At 35.1% G+C, this 22,100-nt stretch overlaps 1 protein-coding gene across 1 annotated transcript in view; it reads left to right on the top strand.

The window, feature by feature from the left end:
- Positions 1 to 22,100, top strand: part of GPR39 (G protein-coupled receptor 39) — a 247,971-nt gene that overhangs the window by 11,977 nt on the left and 213,894 nt on the right. The window lies entirely within an intron of this gene.

The following is a 22,100-nucleotide window of genomic DNA, read 5'->3' on the forward strand; positions in this document are numbered from 1 at the left end:
GAACCAACACTCTATACATTGTACTACCTACTGGCCTTGATGTTTTTTTTTTTTAATCTTCTTTTAAGAAATTTCCAGCATTTTAGCATATCCAGTGCTTAGTAGATGCTTAATAAATGTTTGTTGATTGACTAATAGTAAACAATTAACATTTGTTAAGGTGACTGATTCCATGGAAAAAAAGGAGTCTGGTTCAAGAAAAACTCAGCATCACAAGATGTCTCATTTCCCCTTGGGCAGACAATGCTGAAGAGTTTTGCCACTTCACAGAAACTGAGCTCACAGAAATTGCTTAGTTTCAACCCCAAGATGAGCTTTCCTTGCAAATGATCCAAGTCCTTTGAAGCCTTTTAGAGGAATAAGACAGCAAGGGGGAAAACTTGCCTTTTAAAAATCTCCCTTAAGCAAATAAATCCTCTGATCATTGATTCCTGTAGAGTAACATCAACCATATGTACCTAGCAGAAGTCACCATCATATGTACCTGGCAGAAATCATTATGAATTGAAAGTGATTAGGACTGTGTTTAACAAGTCTTGTTAAACTGCATTTAACAAGGTGCTAAGACTGTGAAAGGATTTTAAAAATATTTCTTCCCTGATTCTGTCATCATTTACTAACAAGAAAAATCATTTACCTTTATAATATTATAGGCTGAATCATAGTTAGGTAGCTAAAACCTGCAAAAAACACCACTTGTAGAAAGCTTTAAAGAACTCCCTATATTTCAGTTTTTAGCATAATTTTTCAAACTCTATTTCTGAAAATAATGACAGAGCAAATTCTGTGGTCATGTTATAAGTATATTTCTGGTTTTTTATTAATATTTACTTGTCTCCTTTATTAGATTGTCTGCTCCTTGGGGCAGGAATCATGCCACTTTAAAAAATATAGTTTTCTCATACCAAGTAGTATACCACTAGGAATTTTTTAGCCTTCAATAGTGAAATGAGAAAGAACAAAACCAACATTTGTAAAGCACCTATTATGTGCTAGGCATTTTACAAATGTCTCATTTGATCTCCACAACAATCTAGGAAAGTATAATGATATTATTATAATACCAATTTTACTGAGGCAAATGGAGGTTAAATGATTTGTTAGGTCAAACTGCTAGTAAGTATATGAAGCTGGTTTTGAATATAGGTCTTAATTTGAATGCAGAGTACACTATTTTGCATCTACTCCCTTACCTGATTTCAACTCTGAGGAACTAACTACTTCTCTCAGGAAAACTAAGCTCACCACTTCCAAAATCACCATTAAGCTGCTAATCTAGGCCAGATTGATTCCACCTAACTCTGTTTCTTCTGCCTCTGAAGAGATAGAAGGTTGTGTAGCAAATTTCTCCCAGTGTCTTCCTTTTTAGAGTGTAGAATCTTGACTCTCTCAGTTTATTCCTCTTTATATCTGTTTTCCTGACTGCTTTCAACTCCATGGAACAAGAAACTCCCGCACTAAGTAGCCCAAGGTGCCCTGTCCCCCATTCCCTAATTTTCCTGTCTCTTTTTGTGTGTAGCTCTCCTTACAGATTGTAAGCTCTTTGAGGGCAAGAATTATCTTAGTTTTTATTATGCCCCACTGCCTGATACATAATAGATGTGTAATAAAGGTTTATTGGATTGCATTGGGTTATATTTATTCTCTATCCCAGATCTAGTGCTCTATTTATTGTGTTTCTACTTGTTCTCTAAGGGCTACCCGGAGTTCTATATTCCCACTGAAAGTTTTCCCCATCATTTCAGTCCAAAACGATCTCTTCATTCTCTATATTTATGTACTATCCAATCACTCTCCCATCAGCGTTTCTTCTTTAGAGTCAGGTTTGATTGGTTTATTTTTCTGGCATTCAGTTTTCATTGTTTTCTTCTTGTTCTTTCTATTTACTTTGTCATGATCTTTGTGATATAGTTTTTCTGGTTTCAGTTACTTCAACTGGGATCATTTCATGTGTCTCTCTATGCCTCTCTGTATTCATCATTCTTATTTCTTATAGCACAGTCAATTACATTACATTCATGTAACACAGCTTGTTTAGTCACTCTCCAATTGGTGATCATCTTTACTTCCAGCTCTTTTCTGCTACAAAGAGAGAAACTGTGTTTTGTTATATATGAGGCTTTTCTTTTTATTATTGATCTCCTTAGAGTATATATCTGGCAGTGGAGTTTCTGGGCCAAAAGTTACGAACATTTTAGTTACTTTCTTTGTAGTATTCCAAATTGCTTTTCATTATGGCCCCCAAATCCTCATAATTGACCTACTGACACCACTCTTCTGAAACTATTTCTAAGAGTTACTAATGATATGCCACAATCAATGTTCTCTCCTGCTATTCCTATACCTCACTCCTCATCCTCCTTACTTTTCTGTAGCTTTTGACGCTGCTGACTCTCTTAATAAACATTCTTTCTTTTCATAGCTTTGTTTATTTCATACCTTTTTAATTATTCTCATCCTCTTATCATTTTCCTTTCTCTGTGTTCTCTTAACCCCATGAAGGTATTTCCCTAAGGAGCTGTCCTTTTTTTTTTTCTTACTATTTTTAGCACATAAGTATATAATCAATGATTTTTCATTTGCTCATTCTTTCTTTCTTTAAATCTTCTCCCAAAGTGACCCCATTTACTTTCAGGGTTTTAACTACCACTTCTACCCAGATGACAACCAAGCGTATATCTCTAATTCTCTTTTCTCATCTCTCTGCCAAAGAGATTCAATACCTCCAATTCAAATCAAATTTATTTTCTTTATTTTTAAACACAAGCTTATTTTTGATCACTGTTTCTGATTGTGGCACCACCATTCATTCTACCAGTCTCCCATATGTGTATATGTGTAACCTTGGAGCTAGCTTTGATTTCTCCTTTTTTTCAATTCTCATGTTCCATTAGTTGCTAAGTCCTGTCATATCGACTCTTCAACATTCCTTGCATTTCCTGCTTTCTTTCTACTGTCAACACTATTATCCTAGTCTATAAGTAATTATCCCCTAACTGAACTATTGAAATAACTCACTATAGGTCTTTCTGCCTTTGCTATCTCCTTCTTACAATCTATTCTTGATATGTTTACCAGAATATTTTTCTTAATACAAAGATCTAGTCACTTTTGTGTGTCACTAGTCTTTTTATTACCTATTAATAAAGTTCATTCTCGCTTATTTTGTAGTCGGTTCTATCCAAAACTTGGTATCACTTTATTTTTTATTATTTCTCTCATTATATCACTCTATGCATTGTATATTCCAGTCAAACCCGACTCTTCTGGATGCTGAACAAGCCACCATGCCTTTTTTCAGGCTATTTCCCATGTTGAGAATGCATTCCTTTACCACTCTTGCTAATTGAGTTGTTGCTTGTATTTTTAACGTCTTTTCAAATATAACCTAATCTAGGAAGAATACCTTTATTTTTCTTCTCTTACCCTCATTGATGAGCTTCCTTTTTCTGTGTATAACGGGAAGAGCTACCACCAGCACTGGAGGTTTTTTCTCCCCCACCCATTTCTTTCCCTGGCTCTAGGTCATCCCAGACATATGAAAAGACTTGCCTCCACTAGGCTCTGCCTCTTCTATTATATCTGTCCTTCTGGGCTGCTTGATTCTTCATGTGACTTTGATAAAATATAGAAACAGAGTCTCAGAGAAGTGACTTTCCAAGATCAGACATTAAATAAATAAAGAGATTCAACTTAAACTCAGGTCTATTGACCTAAATTTAGAAGGAGTCCTAAGAAGTTGAATCTGGAATTTGTAGCAGTAATTTCCAGGGGATATATTGAGGAAATCCCCATACCCTATTTTCTGACAGTTTACAATTAGTACCTCCTTTCTTCAACCAATCTGCCCCCATCCTTTCTACCTATCATTCTAAATTTGTTTTTCTCCACTTCTTGTAGTGAAATAACATTGCCCAGTTAGGTGAATTGTGAAAGGAAGTGTTAATTTTGTATTCCTATTTAGACTGTTGAAGCTTAACAATAACAAGAAAGGGATAGGTAGTACTTTGCCCTATATGATAATATGTAGAAAGGGGGGGGGCAGAGAATGCTACTTTTCCACTGAGGTCCAAAGATCACTTTGCTATACATATTTGCTAACTTATGCCTTTGCAGGGGAAGACAGAACCTTAGCCCCAGGAAAAGATGAAGAAGTGATAGGAGAGGAAGGAAAAATTATAGCGATGGAAGGCACTTCCATGGTTTCATGAACTCTGATGAAAGGATTGCCTTCAACCAAACGCTACCAAAAAGGCAGTTCTTCGTGGTTGAATGGTAGGCAAGTGAAGGACTGATCCTAAACAGAAAGGTTTTCTGGATTAGCTGTAGTCTGAGGAAGGATTTCCTATCCTGTGGCTACCTCACAGCATGCTTCTCCCTTCCTCTTTCCCCTCTGTCTCCAGTGAAAAGAGAGCACTTCAGTTAGTTGACATAATGGATAGAGTTCTCTGTTATGAGATGGCAAGATCTGAATTCAAATTCTACCTCATCTACTTAATAGCTGTGTAAATAGCTTTAATTCACTAAATTTCTCCTAGTTTTACTTTCTTCATCTTGCCACTTGGTACTTCCTACTTATAAATCACCTTCTGTATTTTATATAGTCCTGATCATCCAAAATAATTCAAATAGACTTTAAGGGGAAAGTCCTTTGCTTAGGATTCAAATTCTTCACCATCACATTAGGAGCCTAGAAGGCAAATTCTGGAGAACTGTGAAGGCATGTTCCGGCTAGCCAAGTCCATAGACAACAAACTAGAACTGAGTTATGATCAAGACCCAGATCAAAAAGAAATATAGGTAAAAGCAAACAATGAGAGGAGACAAAATATTCTGTTGCTGTTGGAGGACTGTTACAGTATTAATTTTGAAAATCTTTTTTTTAAAATATAAATTGTAAACTAAAAGTAAGCTCCTTGACAAGACCATTTTTCCTTTATAATTGTGTGTCTAGCACTGGGTCTGATGCATAATAGGTGCTAAACCAATGATTGTTGACAATTTAATTGTGACTATAATGTCATCTGATGCTGAATATTCCCTTGTACTTCTTCAAAGTAAATTTCCTTTAGACACCTAAATGTTTAGTATGCTATCATTGGAGGTAGGTGGGGACTCAAAAGCTATATAACACAGGAGGGCAGGGGAGAAAGATGAGATGTAAGAGGAGGTAGAGTATCTCTATCTCAAAGATCTTTCAGTTTTGAAATTCTATGATTCTTCACTTCCAAATCAAATATAGGCCCCCTTGGCCTCATCTCAGCCATTTCAAAATCATGCTTCCTGTCCTTTGACCATCATCTGCATTCCCTATCACTGGAATCTGGCCTTTGTCCCTAGCATTCTGGACTCTGACAGGTGATATTTTGACTTAGCAAGCCCAGAATGAAGACTCCACATCTTTACGTAGACCCTAATCCTCCCCTTCTCCCCTTCTCTCTATCCCTTATGTATTGCCTTCCCCATGTAGATTCCTTGAGGTAAAGAACCTTAAAGCTTATTTCTTTGTGAATTGTCTAGACTTAAAAAAGCATTCGAGAAAATGTTAATTATGAAGATTAAACTTAAAAGTGTATATACATTGTTTTTTGTTTCGGTGGCTTGTATTTGTATCCCTAGGGCATAGCATAGCACAAAATAAGTGCCCAGTGAATACTTTATCATGAATTCATTTATTCATCCAAAATATATTCAGTACCTAGAAGCTTCCTTCTAGAAACTCCTTAGGGACAGTAATTGTGCCAAGTGGTCTGACATCATGAAAATTTGTCAAGCTTTTGTAATGGGTTGCCTGTCACTTGGAAGCCAGCTGCTTTACCACTAGGGAACATTGATACTCTCCACTGAAACTCTAGGAAACATTAAAATATAGTTCATATTTACATAGGGCATATAGGTCAGACAATGGAGAGAGTACTAGGATTAGAATCAGGAAGACTCATCTTCAGGCGTTCAAATCCAGCCTCAGATACTTCCTTGCTGTGTGACTCTGAACAAGTCATTTAATCATATTTTTCTCAGTTCTTTCATCTGTAATGTGAACTGGGGAAGGAAACAGCAAATTACTCCAGTATCTCTGCCAAGAAAACTCTAAATGGAGTTACCAAGGGTTCAACAGACTGAACATTACCATATTTATATAACACTTTACAATTTACAAAACACTTTCTTTGAAACAACTTTGCAAATCTGTCTTTTATTATCTCTACTTAATAGACAAGACAATAGTCTTGAAGGCAGTCTACTATTCTGGTAACATTCATATAACTAATATCAGAGTTGCAATTGAACCCGTCTTCTATCTCTAAGTTAAATAATACTTCTACTTTCCTGCATGCTGCTTCTCAGGAAATACTCCCTAAAGCATTTTTCATTTAGTTCAGATGGAGAAAGAAAATCTTAAAAAAAAATCCCAATAAAAAGTCTGAAAAAAGGGTAGCAGATCAGGCTCACACATGTACTCATATCCTGACCTTTCATATTTCCTGCCAATTTGTAGAACTTGACAAGATCTACTGTATTTGCACAAGCTTTGTGTAGTAGCTATCCCTAAACAATGGAGTGCTTTGCCCACATCTCATCAGCTTGCACTGTATTCCTGGGGGGGTGTCTGTATAGCAGGGCAGCAGTAGTATTATTTGTGTATGACATGAAGTCAGGCTGGTAATATTACTGGAGCTGTGTCACTTGTTAAATTTGAAGCTAGCTTTGAAACTAAAGGCATGCGTGCAGAATTGGAGTTAGCCGGTCCAGTTAAGGAGAAGAAAATTCAGCAGATTTATAAAGCCAAGACACACACACACACACACACACACACACACACACACACACTTCCCCACACAGGAGGGTGAAAAAAGATTTATTCTCCTTTATAAAAAAAAAAAGATAACATTATGATACAGATTTTTGCAGCCATACTCAGTTGATTATCATCTCTATATCATATCTTTCAAAGAACTACAATGTATAATTTCCTTTTTTCTTTAAATTTTTTTTATAATAGCTATTTATTTTTCAAAATACATACAGAGTTTTCAACATTCACCTTTGCAAAACCTTGTGTTCATATTTTTCTCCCTCTCTTCCCTCCTCCCTCTCCCTTAGAAAGTAATCCAATATAGATTAAATATGTGCAGTTCTTCTAAACATGTTTTCACATTTATCATGTTACACAAGAAAAATCAGATCAAAAAGAAAAAAATGAGAGAAAAAAACAAGCAAGTAAACAACAAGAGGTTGAAGAAAGGTGAAAAATACTGTGTTGTGATCCACATTCAGTCTCCATGGTCCTCTTTTTCTGGATGTGGACAGCTCTCTCCATCACAATATATAATCATCAAAAAATGAGGCTTTCTTTTTAGTACTTATATACAAAAAATTAAAATACTAAATAAATATCACATCAAAGGGATAACCCCCAAGTTTGCCTATCAAAGAACAATTATGAGTTATCTTGATTTATCAAGTGAAAACTTGATTTGTCACAATCAGTGAATGGGTTGCCTTATTGACTGGGAGTCTCTCCCTAGATGCTGGAAAAAAAAAATCCCAACCACTCTGGGGAATGGTCACTTCTTTCTCTCAATTTCATCTCTCTTTGTCTTCAGATCTTTGCTCCAAGCTCACCTTTTTCATAAGCCACCTGGCTCTAATCAATTGAGCATCTCCTTCAGCAATTATTCAATAAATATTTTTGAGTGCCTATAATTTGAATGACTTTGTACTCTGAACTATGGCAGGGGTGTGCTGGAGCTAAGCTCATACTGGCACACGAGTCAGTTTTCATTATGAGGACTAACATCTTAGAAATAGGCAAAGCTACAAATCAAGGCTCGATTCATAGCTTTATTGATTGTCTAGTTTTTAAAAATTATAGAAAAATGTTAATAATCCATATTTAACATAAATATGTATATTTCTTTCCCTAGGGAGTTGGAAGTTGATTAGCATATCACTGACTTTTGGGCCCATAAAGACCTATAAAAGCACAGTACATGTTACAGGATTTTAGACCTGGAAGATACCTCAGAGATCATTTAGTCCAACTTGTTCAGTCATCTCAGTTGTGTCTGAGGTTTTCTTGGCAAAGCTACAGGGGTAGTTTTCCATGTCTTTCTCTAGCTCATTTTACAGGTGAAGAAATCAAGGCAAACAGTATTAAATATCTGGTGCACACAGTTTGTAAGAGTTTAGGGGACAGATTTGAAGGAAGCTGAGTTTTCCTGACTCCAATTCTTGCTCTCTGATTATGGTATTACATAGCTCTCTTGCTGTACTCCAACTACCTCATATTAAAGGAGAAAATAATGAGCTTGGAAAAAGTGAAGGTCACATAGGTAGTAGGGGGCAGAATCAGAATTAGAACCCAGATTCTATAGGTCTAAATCTAGCATTCTTTCCACTGTGCCTATTGTCTCTGTTTATGAAGTCTCTGTTCTAAACGAGATTTTCTATGTTAGTAAGACCTGAGAGTTTGTCCTATTGCCAATCTTTGACAAAGTAGGATCACGTGATGCCAGCATAAGCTATCAAAATAGGACTTTAGTGGATGTATTGACCTTTTGTCTTATGTAACTCTGATCCTCTGACTCCAAATTTAATATGATTTTCACCTCCTCCCTATAGTGCATCTTCTTGTCTACAGAATAAGGTAAAGAGTTGAAACACTTACTTGTATATGGATTGTTTGAAAAAAACAAAAACTATTGCCTGTAAAAGAGAAGATTTATAAAAGTGGGGAGAGGGGAGGGAACACAAAATCTTCAAGTCATGGAATGGTAATAGATTAGAGAGAATAGATTTGACCCCAAAAGGCAGAGCCAAGAGAAATGGATAAAGCTGTGAGGAAATATATTGAGTATACAGTATTATGTTTGAAGAACAGTGACTAGGCTAATATAGTTAGCTTGAAAAGTACATTGAAGGAATAAAATGTAAGAAGACTGAAAAGAAAAAAAGAGGCCAGGTTATGAATAACTTTAAATGATAAATAGAAGTTTATATTTAATTATGGAGATAGAAGGTGATCACAAAGCTTGCTGAGCAGAAGTGTTAATATTGTCAAGAATATACTTTTTAAAAAACCTTAACAAATGTTTATTGAATTGAATTGAATGACTCCCAGAACTATACATCCAACCCAACTGTCTCTCCTGAGCTATAATTTTTCATCATTGTCTTTTGGGACTTTTTAAACTAAATATCCCATTGATTTTCTAATTCATTTTTTTGTTTGTTTTTGTTTTTGTTTTTCAAGGCAATTGGAGTTGACTATGCCCATAGTTACATAGCTAGGAAGTGTTAAGTAACATGTCCAAAACAGAACTCATTTACTTCCCTTCCCCCCAACTTTCCCATCTTATCAATTTCTCAGTTATTGCCTAGGACTCTAGCATCATCCAGGAAACTTAAATTTGTACCTTCAGGGTTGTATTAAGCATACTTTTAGAAAATTTTACCTTAGCAGCTAATTGGAAGATAGATTGCAATAGAGAGAGACTTGAGGAAGGGAGACCAACTTGAAGTCTGCAATAGTCCATGTGAGAGATAATGATGGCATGAAGGAAGATAAAGTTCATGTTAGGTGGTAAGAAGGGGACTTAAATGAGAGATGTTGAGAAGGTAAATATGACAAGATTTGTCCTTGACACAGCAATATGGAAGTTGAAAAGAGGAAAATGTTTTGTTTTGTTTTAGAGAAAGACAATGGGATTTATTTTGATCATGTTGAATTTGAGATGCTTTCTGGAAACTGAATTGTCCAAAAGATAATTTGGTGGTACAGTATAGAAGTTCAGGAAAAAGACTAGGGCTGGATGTCATCTGCATCTACATCATCTACATACATCACAGAAGGTGAAGAGAAGAAGGTCAAGGACAGGCACTTGAAGAAATACTCATGATTAGCGGGCACGATCTGGATGAAGAAGTAGCAAAAGAGACTGAGAATGAACAGTTGAAAATACAGTTAGATAATCAGGAAAGAATGCTTTGAAAACCTAGATAGGAGATAATATCCAACAAAGTAAAATACTATAGAGAAGTTATGAAGGATAAGGACTTCAAAAGACCATTGGAGTTGTTAATTAAGAGATTCCTGGTAATTTTGGAGAGGGAAATTTTAGTTTAATGATGAGATAAGAAGCCCAGTTGTAAAGAATTAAGAAAAGAGTAGGAGCAAATGAAGCAGAGGCACCTAGTGTGAATGATTTTCTCAAAAAAATTAGATATAGATTGATTATTAGTGGAAATGGTAGGGCAAATAAGCATTTTTAAAGGTAGGGGAGATATGGACATTCTTGAGGACAGCAGAGAAGGGACAGTTTTTGATAAAGAGAAGCTAATTAATTACAAGAATGGACATAATTTATTGGATAAACTAACAGGTGATCAGATCAAAGATAAAGAGGATTTGCCTTGGAAGTAGGAAGGACTAATTCTTCAAACGAGAACAGAGTGAAGATGTGAGTGATGTGAAATGAGGAGGAGAAAAGAAGAGAGATCTCTTGGTGAATTTTTTTTTTTATTAGTGAAAGATGAGACAAAAGGTTTAGCTAAGTAGGTTGGGAAAAGGATCAAAGATTTGAACAGAGGTGAGAAAGTTTGCAATAGTTCAGGGTTCAGGAATAGATTGGCTGAAATAGAACATTTGCCTTGAATGCCACAAGGGCCTAGTTGAGATTAGATAATAAAAAGTTAAAGAAGATCCAGTCAGCACAGTTCTGCTATTTCCTCCAACTCCTTTCAGCAAATAGAAGTGAAGGAGCTATATGGTGGGGAATAATCCATGTTTGGAGTTTGGTAAGGCATTATCAGCATTGGAAAAGGGGACAAGAGATTCAAAGGTATAGGTTAGTGTAGTTGGTTCACCAAGGAGTCAAGAAAGGGAAGAGGGTAGGGCAGCTAGTTGGTGTAATGGATACAGCACCAGCCACTGAATTCAAATCTGGCCTCAGACACTTAATACTTCTTAGCTATGTAACCCTTGGCAAGTCACTTACCCTCAATTTCTTCTGCAAAATAAAAAATAAAAAAAAGAAGAAGAAGAAGAAAGGGAAAAGTTCAGCCAGCTAGTTCAGGGTTGATGGAATGGGAAAGAATTGTGAGAGGTTAAGGAGATGCAGGTCACAGTGAAGACAAAGAATAAAGTCAGGTTATGGGTAATAAAGCACAGGAAAAAAGGAAATGATAAAATTACAGTCATATAAAAGGATTTTTTAGTTTTTAAACATTTAAGTGAAGCAGTTTTGAATGATGACAAGATCAAGGGTGGGACTCTTTCTATGGATAAGATGGAGCAGAAGAATAGATCATAGGGACTGAAGGAAGTTAGGGAATTTAAGAGAGCACTATACGTGCAAGTTTAAGTCTTTTGGCATAGGATAAGATATAAGGGGGGTGGGAAGGAAGAGTCAGTGAGACATGCACTGAACTCATTGAGGAAGAAAGGAGAACATTCTGCAAGGGATAGTGTGAACCTCAAAAGCGAAGTTGTTCTATAAAGGTCTCTGGGGGTTAGAAGTGACATTGAAGAACAAGGAATATTCCAACTTCCCCATAGTGATCAGTGAGTTGAAGAGTAAGAACAAAGATGTTCTTATATTTCATTTTGAAGTTGTACTATTTTCTTCAATATATTTAGCATCTTGAGGTCAGGAACTCATCTATTTTTTCCTCCTACATCCCACTTGAGCTCCTGGTGTAGGAAACTGTACCCCTGCCACCAATACCTTCTTGTGGGTAGGCTCCTTGTTCTATGAAGAGAAACTCTCAGCCAGGAAGCTAGTTAATGAGAAATCCTGAAGCATATCTCCTCTAGGGGAAAGCTGATTCATTCTCCAAGGTCATGATAGAAGCATCAGATAAGAAACATTTGTCACTACGAAACTAGTTTGATTTTGCACCAGTGGCCTACAAAGCAAATAGTAGAGACTTGGTTACTAAATATTTGAGTCATCCACTTCTGCACTTGTAGTTTTTCCAGTTACATTTGATTGTAATACTAGCCTTTAGCTTAGTTCCCTTATTCAATATCCCTGCCTCAAATGTCGAGTTGCACCTTTAGTTTACTACTAAAGGCTATTTACAAAAAGGAAATGGGATATAGATGACATATTAAGAGTCTAGGGGAAATTAGAAAAGTCTTTAAAATTAATGTTAGATACTTTACTTAGAACCTTTTTTTGCTTCAAGTTATGACTTTGATTAGTTTTCAATTTTTGTATCATTTCAAAAACATTCTAGGTTCTCTGTTGCTGTAGTTGCAGAGAATTCTTCCTTCTAGCCAATTCTTAAAAGAACAGGATAGGAACCATAAAAGTTGCCTTCCCAGAAAATTCTACTATATAGCAAATGATATTAGCTTTTGTTGGTGAGGTTAGGTTGGAGTAAGAGTTTCAGTGATTGAATATGTGGAAAGACAAAGACATTTATTTCTTTCTTCTTTTCCACCTCTTTCCTATATTCTTTCCTGTATAACATACAAGGGCCTTGCTGAGATGTGGGTATTTTGTTCCCCAGTGGGGAGGTATGGGATTGGGAAGGAACTATAATTTATTGGATTGGTGGAATTGTGGAGGGAGTTGTTTGAAACAGAGCAGAGAATAGAAGATGAAGAATACAGTCCTGCCATAGGGAAAGTTATGCTGACATGATTAGCACTTCATTACCTCCCATAGTTGAGTGTGTTATAATGAATAGAGTATAGACCAAAGACTCAGGAGACCTTGTTTAAACTCTAATTACTATCACGACCAGCAATATGACTTTGGGCAAGTCACTTGATTTCCTCTGAGCCCTCAGTTCCCTCATAAGTTAAATGAGAATAATAGATTGGATAACTTAAGATCTTTGCCAACTCTAAGACTGTATAATCTATGGTTTTTATTCTCAAGTAAGTTAATCGCCTAGCATGAGTGGGTGCTGAGCTCAAATCTTTTGTCCTCTAGCCCTCTTAGTTTTATTGGGAGAGAAAAGGAAGGGGAAGGGGAGTTTATGATAAATACATGTGTTGATGCTGTCTTTGTGTACCTTTAAGGCCAAAAAATTATTGGCCATAGAAATCAATACATCAAAATGAATTTTTGGAGGAGCCTCATCAAACCAAGCTTTATTTCCAAAAGCACTTGCAAAACACTGCCAGGGGGAGGCAAAGATGACTTTCATTTTCAAATAAATAAAGTTGATGGCTTAGACATTACTTATGTCTCAGGAGCCAATTTGTAACGTTAGTGCTCTTTGCAACCAATTGTTCCCGGAAACCACATTTCCCAATGACCATTAAAAATTACATAGCTGAAACCACATTCTATCCCTTTCTCCCATTTTAATAATAATAATGAGAATGTTAAAATGACATTCTGAATTTTATTGCTTTTGTCATTAAGGCATTCCAAGTTTTCTATGAGCAGCCCCCCTCATCCATCTTCATTACAATCCAATGAAGCCATTTGTAGCAGGTAGTATTAGTAATTACTGTTTGGGTTGGTAAATACATAGCAGAAGAAAATCTACATAATCTTGGACAGGATTGACTTGTGAGTAGAGTGAAAGCCCTGAGAACTGGTTCTAATATAACTTCTATCCCTGCCTTACTGGGATCTTGATTAGTTACTTGATTTGGCCCCTAGTGGGCTTAATAAATTCATGGAATGTCTTTAGGAAGACAGCATTACTATACAAGATATGAGAGTTGGATAAAAAATTAGCCTCAATTTCAGGAAGACCTGAATTCAAGCCCCGTCCCCAACATACTGACTGTGTTGTGTGACTCTGTGGAAATCATTTAACCTTTAAGGTTTCCAAGCAGTGTATTTCTGCAGCTTATAGTCATAGACAAGGCACTGACCTAAATTGGTAGAGGAAGTTTCCTTACCTGTACAAGTTCCTTATACCAGAAGTCCCAATAGAATTTTCAGAATTCAAAGGAACTTCAGAAGTTATTTAGTTCAGCTCTGTGTGATGGATGAACAAACTAGGTCCAGCAAAATTCCTTTGCTTATATTTACACAATATAATAGAAGAATCTGAATTATAACAAATTCCTTGACTGCTATATAATTCTCTTTTAAGGAAAAAAATATCATCCAAGACCATTCCAAAAAACTCATGATGGAAAATGCTATCCACATCCAGAGAAAGAACTGATGAAGTATGAATGCAGATCTAAGCATACTATTTTCATTTTCTTTATTTGTGTGTGCGTGTTTTGTTCCTTTTATAAACTGTTTCTTCTTTCATAGCATGACTAATATGGAAATATTTTTACATGATTGCACACATTTAACCTATATCAAATTGCTTGTCATCTTAGAGAGGTGTAGGGTAAGGGAGAAAGGGAGAAAAATTGGAACTCAATATTTTTATAAAAAATGAATGCTAAAATTGTATTTATATGTACTTTGGAAAAAAATACTATAAAAAAAGAAAAAAAATAATTTTCCAAGACTTTGGTCTACTTTACAAATCCCAAAAAGTTGACAATTTTGATTAAATCATGGACTAGGTTTTGACAGCTTATTCCATATGTGAACATTCTCTGTTCAAGATGCCCCTTAAATTCATATAAATAGTTTCATATACAGTCAATCCCTCACTGAAATATAAGAAAGTTTTGTTGTGTTTGATACTAACACAAAAGCAAAACCTTGTTTGTTTGTCATTAGTTGATATGTACAATTGTATGTATATATATGACACATGTATTTGACATATATCAAAACACACAATACAGATATAATTTTTATTTGCTTCATATTACTTCTGTCATGTTTATGAAAGGTCCCAGTTTCATATGAGAAGACTTTTGGCTAGGACCATGAAAGCCTAGTTATATACCTAGGAATCATTCCACAAAAAGACCCAGAAATGTAGGTATATTTTATTTTTCTAATTACATATAAAGAGTCGAGTGGGGAGATATCACATACTTCTTCCTTAACTATAATTTCAAGGAGCACAAGGCACATATGGAAACAGAAGTAGAAGAATGAGCAACTCCTGAAAGAATGATTAAAGGGAACAGATGAGATGATCAGAGTATCTTGTCTCCGTCTATAAATACTTTAAGAGCTTTGCATTGTTGATAGATTTAGTGGTCCATGAAGAATACCTTTTGGAAACCTGAATAAAGAGGTATTATGGAGTTAAGAATTGCCACATGTAACTCTACTTGACATTAACTGGTTGTAGATCATATGTTCTGTTAGGTGACCAAATAAAGTGAAACCAAAGATGTATAATTATGTATTGTAGTAGAGTACTGGTCTAGAGTGCACTCTAGAGTGCAAGAGGATTTGAGTTCAAATATGACTTTAGACACTTATTAACTGTGTAATCCTGGACAAATTCCTGAACCCCGTTGGCTTCAGTTCCTCATCTGTAAAAATTATCTGGGAAATGAAATGGCAAACTACTCTATTATCTTTGCCAAGAAAACCCCAAATGGAATCATAAAGAGTGAATCATGACTGAAATGACTGAACAATGAAAGTATTTCCCTGCTAAATAGAGGTACACTATCTTGTTTTGAAGGCAGGATGGATTGATCATCAGCTCACTCATCTTGGCTAATATTGACACAGTACTTGTATATTATGCAGAGCCTATGAACTAGACTGTCTCTACCTCCAAAACATTAAAAAAAATCATGGGGCAGCTAGATGGTGCAGTGGATAGAGCACCATCTCTGAAATCAGGAGGACCTGAGCTCAAATTTGGCCTCAGACACTTAACACTTCCTAGCTGTGTGACCCTGGGCAAGTCACTTAACCCCATTTGCCTTAACAAAAAAAATCATGTACTTCTAATGAAAATGATAACAAAACTTTCAATAGCACTTCAGAAAAGAGCTTCAGGAAAACTTTGAGAAGAAAGTCCAGGAATGCTAGAGGGTATCCTGATTGTTCCAATTTGCTGGTATTTGAGACAAAGGAAGATGGATGGGTCCTCATTTTAAAATATTTTTTAAAATCATAAACTGGATTAGCCATTAGCCAACATGAAAATTTCAGTACACAAAAGCAAAATAAAGAAGAGGAACACATATGAACTTGTGAACTCTTACACACAATTAAAAAAAGTATATATATTAATTTTTACATATTACTATTATATTCTCTTGTGCATCCTGCTGACTGCACCAGTTTCCCCATCTAATTTAGAGCTTTCCTATCTGGTATAGGACTCTTACCATCCTTTAAATTCTCTTTGGTATAGAGCATTCCAACTTTTCATGAAAGTTCTATTTGACTAAAAGCAATGCATCTGGTGCCATAGACCCTCTTGTCATTCTGGACTATTAATTTTCTTTGTGACTGAGTATAGCATTTGTACAGCAAAAACTTCTTAGTTTTTGGTTATTAAAAGAAAAAAATTATTGAGCATCTACTATGTATATAGCACAGTAAATAATTATTGGCCATGTAATATGGATGTGATAGATGTATTGATGAGGCAATATAAAAGTTTGTAAGATGTGATTACTATGCTTAAAGAATTGGTAGTCTAAGGCATTGACCAATTTCTAACAAACTATACCAAGATAAGGTTAAAATGGGTAAATGATTTAGACATAAAGGATGGTACTATAAAAAGATTAGGATAGTCTACCTCTCATATCTCTGGAAAGTGGAGGAATTTATGACCAAAGAAGAACTAGAGAGCATTGTGAAATGCAAAATGGATAATTTTGATTACATTAAATTAAAAAGGTTTTGTATAAATAAAACTAATGCAGCCAAGAGTTGAAGGGAAACAAAAATCTGGGGAAAATTTTTTTTCACATCCAGGGTCTCTGATAAAGACCTCATTTCTCAAATATGTCAGGAACTGAATTTATAAGAATATAAGCCATTCCTTAATTGATAAATGGTCAAATGACATGAGTAATTTTCAGATGAAGAAATTAGAGCCATTTCTAGCCATATGAAAAAAACATTCCAAATCACTATTGATCAAAGTAATGCAAAGAAAGACTACTCTGAGGTACCACTTCATACCTTTCAGTTTGGCTAACATGACAGGAAAAGAGGATAAATGTTGGAGAGGGATGTGGAAACTAATGGGAACAGTACTAATGTATTGTTGATGGAATTGTGAGATGATCTAATCATTTTGGAGAGCAATTTGGAACTGTGCCGAAAGGGCTATAAAATTGAGCCTGTTGTTGATCCAGCAGAATCTTTCCTGAGTCTGTATCCTAAAGAGATCATAAAAGAGGGGAAAAGACCCACAAATACAAAAATGTTTGTAGTAACCCTTTTTGTAGTGGCAAAACACTAGAAATTGAGTGGATGCCATCAGTTGGTAAATGTCTGAATAAATTATAGCATACTAATGTAATGGAATATTATTGTTCTATAATAAATGATGAGCAGGCTGATTTCACAAGAACCTGGAAAGACTAACATGCATTGATGATGAGTGAAATGAGTAGAACCAAGAGAACATTGTACACAGTGACAAGTTATATGATGACCAACTCTGATGGATTTGGCTCTTTTCAATAATGAGATGATTCAAGGTGATTCCAACAGACTTAAGATAGAAAGTGCCATCTGCATCTAGAGAAAGAACTATGGAGAATGGAAGTTGATCAAAGAATGTTATTTTCACTTTTGTTGTCATTGCTTGTTTTTTTTTTCTTTCTCATATTTTTTCCCCCTTTTGATCTGACTTTTTTTTTTGCATAGCATGATGGATATGGATCTTTTTAGAAGAATTGCACATGTCTTATTTAAAAGACAAAAAACAAAACAAAACCAGAATTGATAGTCTAGAGACTCTAGATAAACATAGGAAAATAATTACATAGTATTATTCATCTAATAGAGATTGATAGTGACTTATAAACAAGACATTGTGTTTATATATATATAGTACCAGGAAGTTGTTGATAAAGATAATATATATTATAAGCACTTGAAGGAGGGAAAGTATGTGAAAGAGTTCATGGAAGAGGGTAAAACAGAGTTGAGCTCTGAAGGATAGTCACATTCCCTGCTCTAAAGAAGTTTTAAGTCCTAGGTAAGAAACAATTAGAACTCAATGTAAGACAATAGATAATAAATTAAACACAAGAACTATTGTTTGTGTTTTTTTCACTAGATTGACATGTTCGATGTTCTTTTTAATTCACTATTGGTTATGGACCCCTTTGAAGACTATAGTTTGAAGTCATTCTTTATCCCTCTTTGGCTTCTGAGTCACACCTAAGATTATATGCTAAATTACATGATTTTATGTCTGTAGAGAAAGAAGTAAATAAATTGCTTATTCACTTACTACAATATTCTGTTTATAATTTTTATTCCTTTCTCCCACAGTATATTATTTCAAAGCACAGAGCACATGTATATGGCTAATTTTGACATATCTAGTGTCAGTGACTAGGACCAAATAAAAAAATGTTAGGAAACATCCAAAATGTCATTAATAAAAGCATTCATAAACAAACAAACAAACATCCTTCTTGGTACAGAATTATATTTTGCCCACAAAAATAATTTGCAAGGGAAAAATGCAAAGCACAGTTTCTTTTTGCTTTCTACGTGACCACCTACGGTAAACATACGATATGGTAGTTGATCTAAACAGCAAGTTAAACTAGGAAGTCGTGATAGAATGGAGGCTGTCATTCATTTAAAAAAAAAGGCATACCAAAGGTCAGTGTCTAATTCCCCTCCCCCACCCCAAACTGTATCTTGTTGACAGACTAATGTGTAGCTCAAAATAAAAGTCTTTATTGTGTGCAAGAATAACCTTTCAAAGATGGCCCAGGCAATACACTGAGAGCCACTCAGCAAATGGATTTGAAGGAAGACAGATTACTTTAACTGCTAAGCTAAAAACATAGAATTGTCCTCTGCAGATGCCTCAGATGCTGAACAACTTGACAATAGTAGGACTTTTGTTACAGGAAAATTAGATGTTTCTTGATAGGTTTGAAATTGTCTGTTTCTTTTCCATTCGGTGAAAAGCTACCACTTAGGAACAGAGCAGAATACTGAAGAAACATCTTGGTTGAATAACATCTAGAAAAATGATATTTCCGGGAGACAGACTTCAATTTATCTTGCTTGATTCTTTGGGATTATTTGTTTCTTTAGTGGTTCTGTGAATCTGAATGTTTAGATAACCCTAAGAAGAAAAATGATTGCCAAGAACCTGTGTTTTATCTACATTATTTTGGTAAATTCAATTAGCACATCATTAATAAGGTTGGGGATATAGGTCCGATCACATAGCTTGGTTAGCATTGCAATAGAAAATGAACAATATTTGTTCTGTATCACTGGTCATATCACTTACCTTGATTCACTGTTTTTAAAAAAACATAACGTCTGCCATAAGGGATCAGTCAGTGGTTTACTGTAATCTTTCCGCAATAGTAGAGAAATAAGTTAACATAGTATAATGACTTATAGTCATAGGACTTGGGTTTGAAACACAGTTGTACCTTTACTAAATGAATGATATTTTATAATTAACTTTTTTGAGTGTTAGCTTTCCCATATGTAAGAAGAAAGGATTGGACTAGATTATCTCTAAGGTCATTTCTAGATCTAAATATTGTGTATTTATGTAGGAAATATGTTACCCTTCATTTAAAAGACATATTTTTTTTCTTATTGGTATCCATCACCTGAAAATCAACATTACTTAATTTCCATTAAGTTTCTGTTCAATTATTTCCATTAAATTTCTCATTCGAATCTCTCTTCTCAGTGCCCAGCACAGTGCCTGACTTATAATAAAACTAACAAATTCCTGTTAATTGGTTTCCTAGTTGTCCCAGCTAGTGGTGACTTCTACTCCACAACAGATTTTTTATTTTATATATTTTTCAAATAGTATTTTATTTTTTGGCAATGTCAAGACAATTGTTACATTCATTTCTTCCTAAAATAATATGCAATTTGATGTAGTTATACATATGCTATGATATAGAACATTTCCATTTTAGTCACAGTTTAAAAAAAACAGATCAAAAGAAAAAAAATCCAAAAAAAGAATAAATTAAATGGAAAAAAAGTATGCTTCAAACTGCATTGAGAGTCTATCAATTCTTCATCTGGATGTGGTTTGCATTCACCTTCATTAAATCTTTGTACTTGTCTTGGATCATTGTGTTGCAGAGAAGAGTTGAGTTTTTAGTAATTGATCATCACAATGCTGATGATACCGTGTACAGTGTTTTCCTGTTTCTGCTCATTTCACTTTGCATAAGTTTGTATGAGTCTTTTTAGATTTTTCTGAAATATACCTGTTTATCATAACTTATTTCACAAGTGTTCCATTATATTTACATACCACAGCTTATTTAGTCATCCCCCAATTGATGAATTCCATTGATTTTTTAATATTTTGCTACCACAAAAAGAATTTTTATTAATATTTTTGCATATATAGGTTCTTTTCCCTTTTTAATAGTCTCTGAGAACCAACTTAGTAGTGGCATTGCTGAAATGGTTAGCACAATTTGGTTGCCCTTTGAACATAAATCCAAATTACTCTCCAGAATGGTTGGATCAGTTCACAGCTCCACTGACAGAATATTAATGCCCCAATTTTCCCACATCGTCTCCAACATTTCCATTTTCTTTTTTTTTTTCCTTTTTTGTCATGGTATCTCAGAGTTGTTTTTATATGCACTTCTCTAATCAAAAGTGTTTTAGAGCATTTCTTCCTATGCCTATTGTTTTAATTTATCTGAAAACAGTCTGTTCATATTCTTGACCACTGAAGGTTGCTTGTTTGCCCTGGGCTTGACTGAAGTTCATGACAGTTATTGGATCTGGAGTCTGCCCATTCCCTTGGCTATGTCAAGGCCTGTGGGGGATCGTGGTGTGGGGGTTTACCATGGATGCAGGATCTCCCGCTGGTTTGTTGAGTTAGGGCTTACTGTTTACTGGGATGCTTCCTGTCCTAGACTGTGTTCCTTTTTTGCCTGAGGGAAAGACTTTTCTTGGTGATCTCCCAGCTTTTTTAGACTAAAAAAATTGTTTCACCCCATCTTTTTGTGCTGTCCCAGGATTTATTTTGAGGTTCTATTTTATGGTTGTTTGGAAGCGAATATGGGAGAATTACAGGGATTTACTGCTTATTCCACCTTCTTGGTTCCTAGAAGTTGAGCTGTATTCTATTTAGTCATGTTTCATACATATATTTACTTGTCTATATACATGACATCCCCTCAAACAAAACATAGAATAAGAATTCTTAAGCTAGTGTTTCTTAATTTTAAAATATTTTAAAACCTGTATTTTAATTTAAATTGTTTCCTTTATCATGCCATGCATTTTATTTTATGCATTTAAAAATAATGTTCTGAGAAGAGATTCATAAACTTCATTAGACTGACAGAATTCTTACTTAAGAGTATTTTTGCTCTGCCTCCATCCTGACATATACAACTCTAATCTTCATAATTCTTCTTTATTTTCAGAGTAACTATGATTTCGGTGGTTGCATTCCAATATAGTTGTGTAATATCCCTGAGTCAACATTGGAGTTTATGTAGGAAAGGCCAAAGGAAACTGGCATTGAAGAGACTATATCCTTGCTGTATTGGACTCTGGCTCCATCTATCTCTCTTGTATTTTGCTAAAACTTCTTCCTCTGAGCCTTCATTCCATGTTTCCTACAGTCAGTACCATTGTCTGTTATGTGCAGGGGATTATGCTGAGTATGGTGGGCAGATGCAAAAATGAAAGATAACTTCTCTTCACCTAGGAACCTAAAAACCTAATTGGGTAGAGGAGAGTGACAGCAGCATAAGAGAAAATATAAATGAATATAGTATACATTGAAAACTGGGGGAATGAAAAATAAAGGAATGGTAATGAAAACTTAACATTTGTCTGGCACTTTAAGGCTAGCAAACACTTTATGTCCATTATCTCATTTACTCCTCATGATAATTCTGTGCTTTGTTTTAGTATTATTCCCATTTTATAGATGAGAAACAGAGGCTAGAGAGATTTACTGGCTCAGGATTACATAACTAGTAAGTATTTGAGGCAGGATCTGTGGCAGACAGAATTTTCTGAGTCTTTAGCCACTGTCAATTAGCATATAACACTAAGCATGGACGGCTTCCT

The sequence above is a fragment of the Antechinus flavipes genome, chromosome 3 (genome assembly GCF_016432865.1).
Source record: "Antechinus flavipes isolate AdamAnt ecotype Samford, QLD, Australia chromosome 3, AdamAnt_v2, whole genome shotgun sequence".
In the NCBI taxonomy this organism is placed as follows: Eukaryota; Metazoa; Chordata; class Mammalia; order Dasyuromorphia; family Dasyuridae; genus Antechinus; species Antechinus flavipes.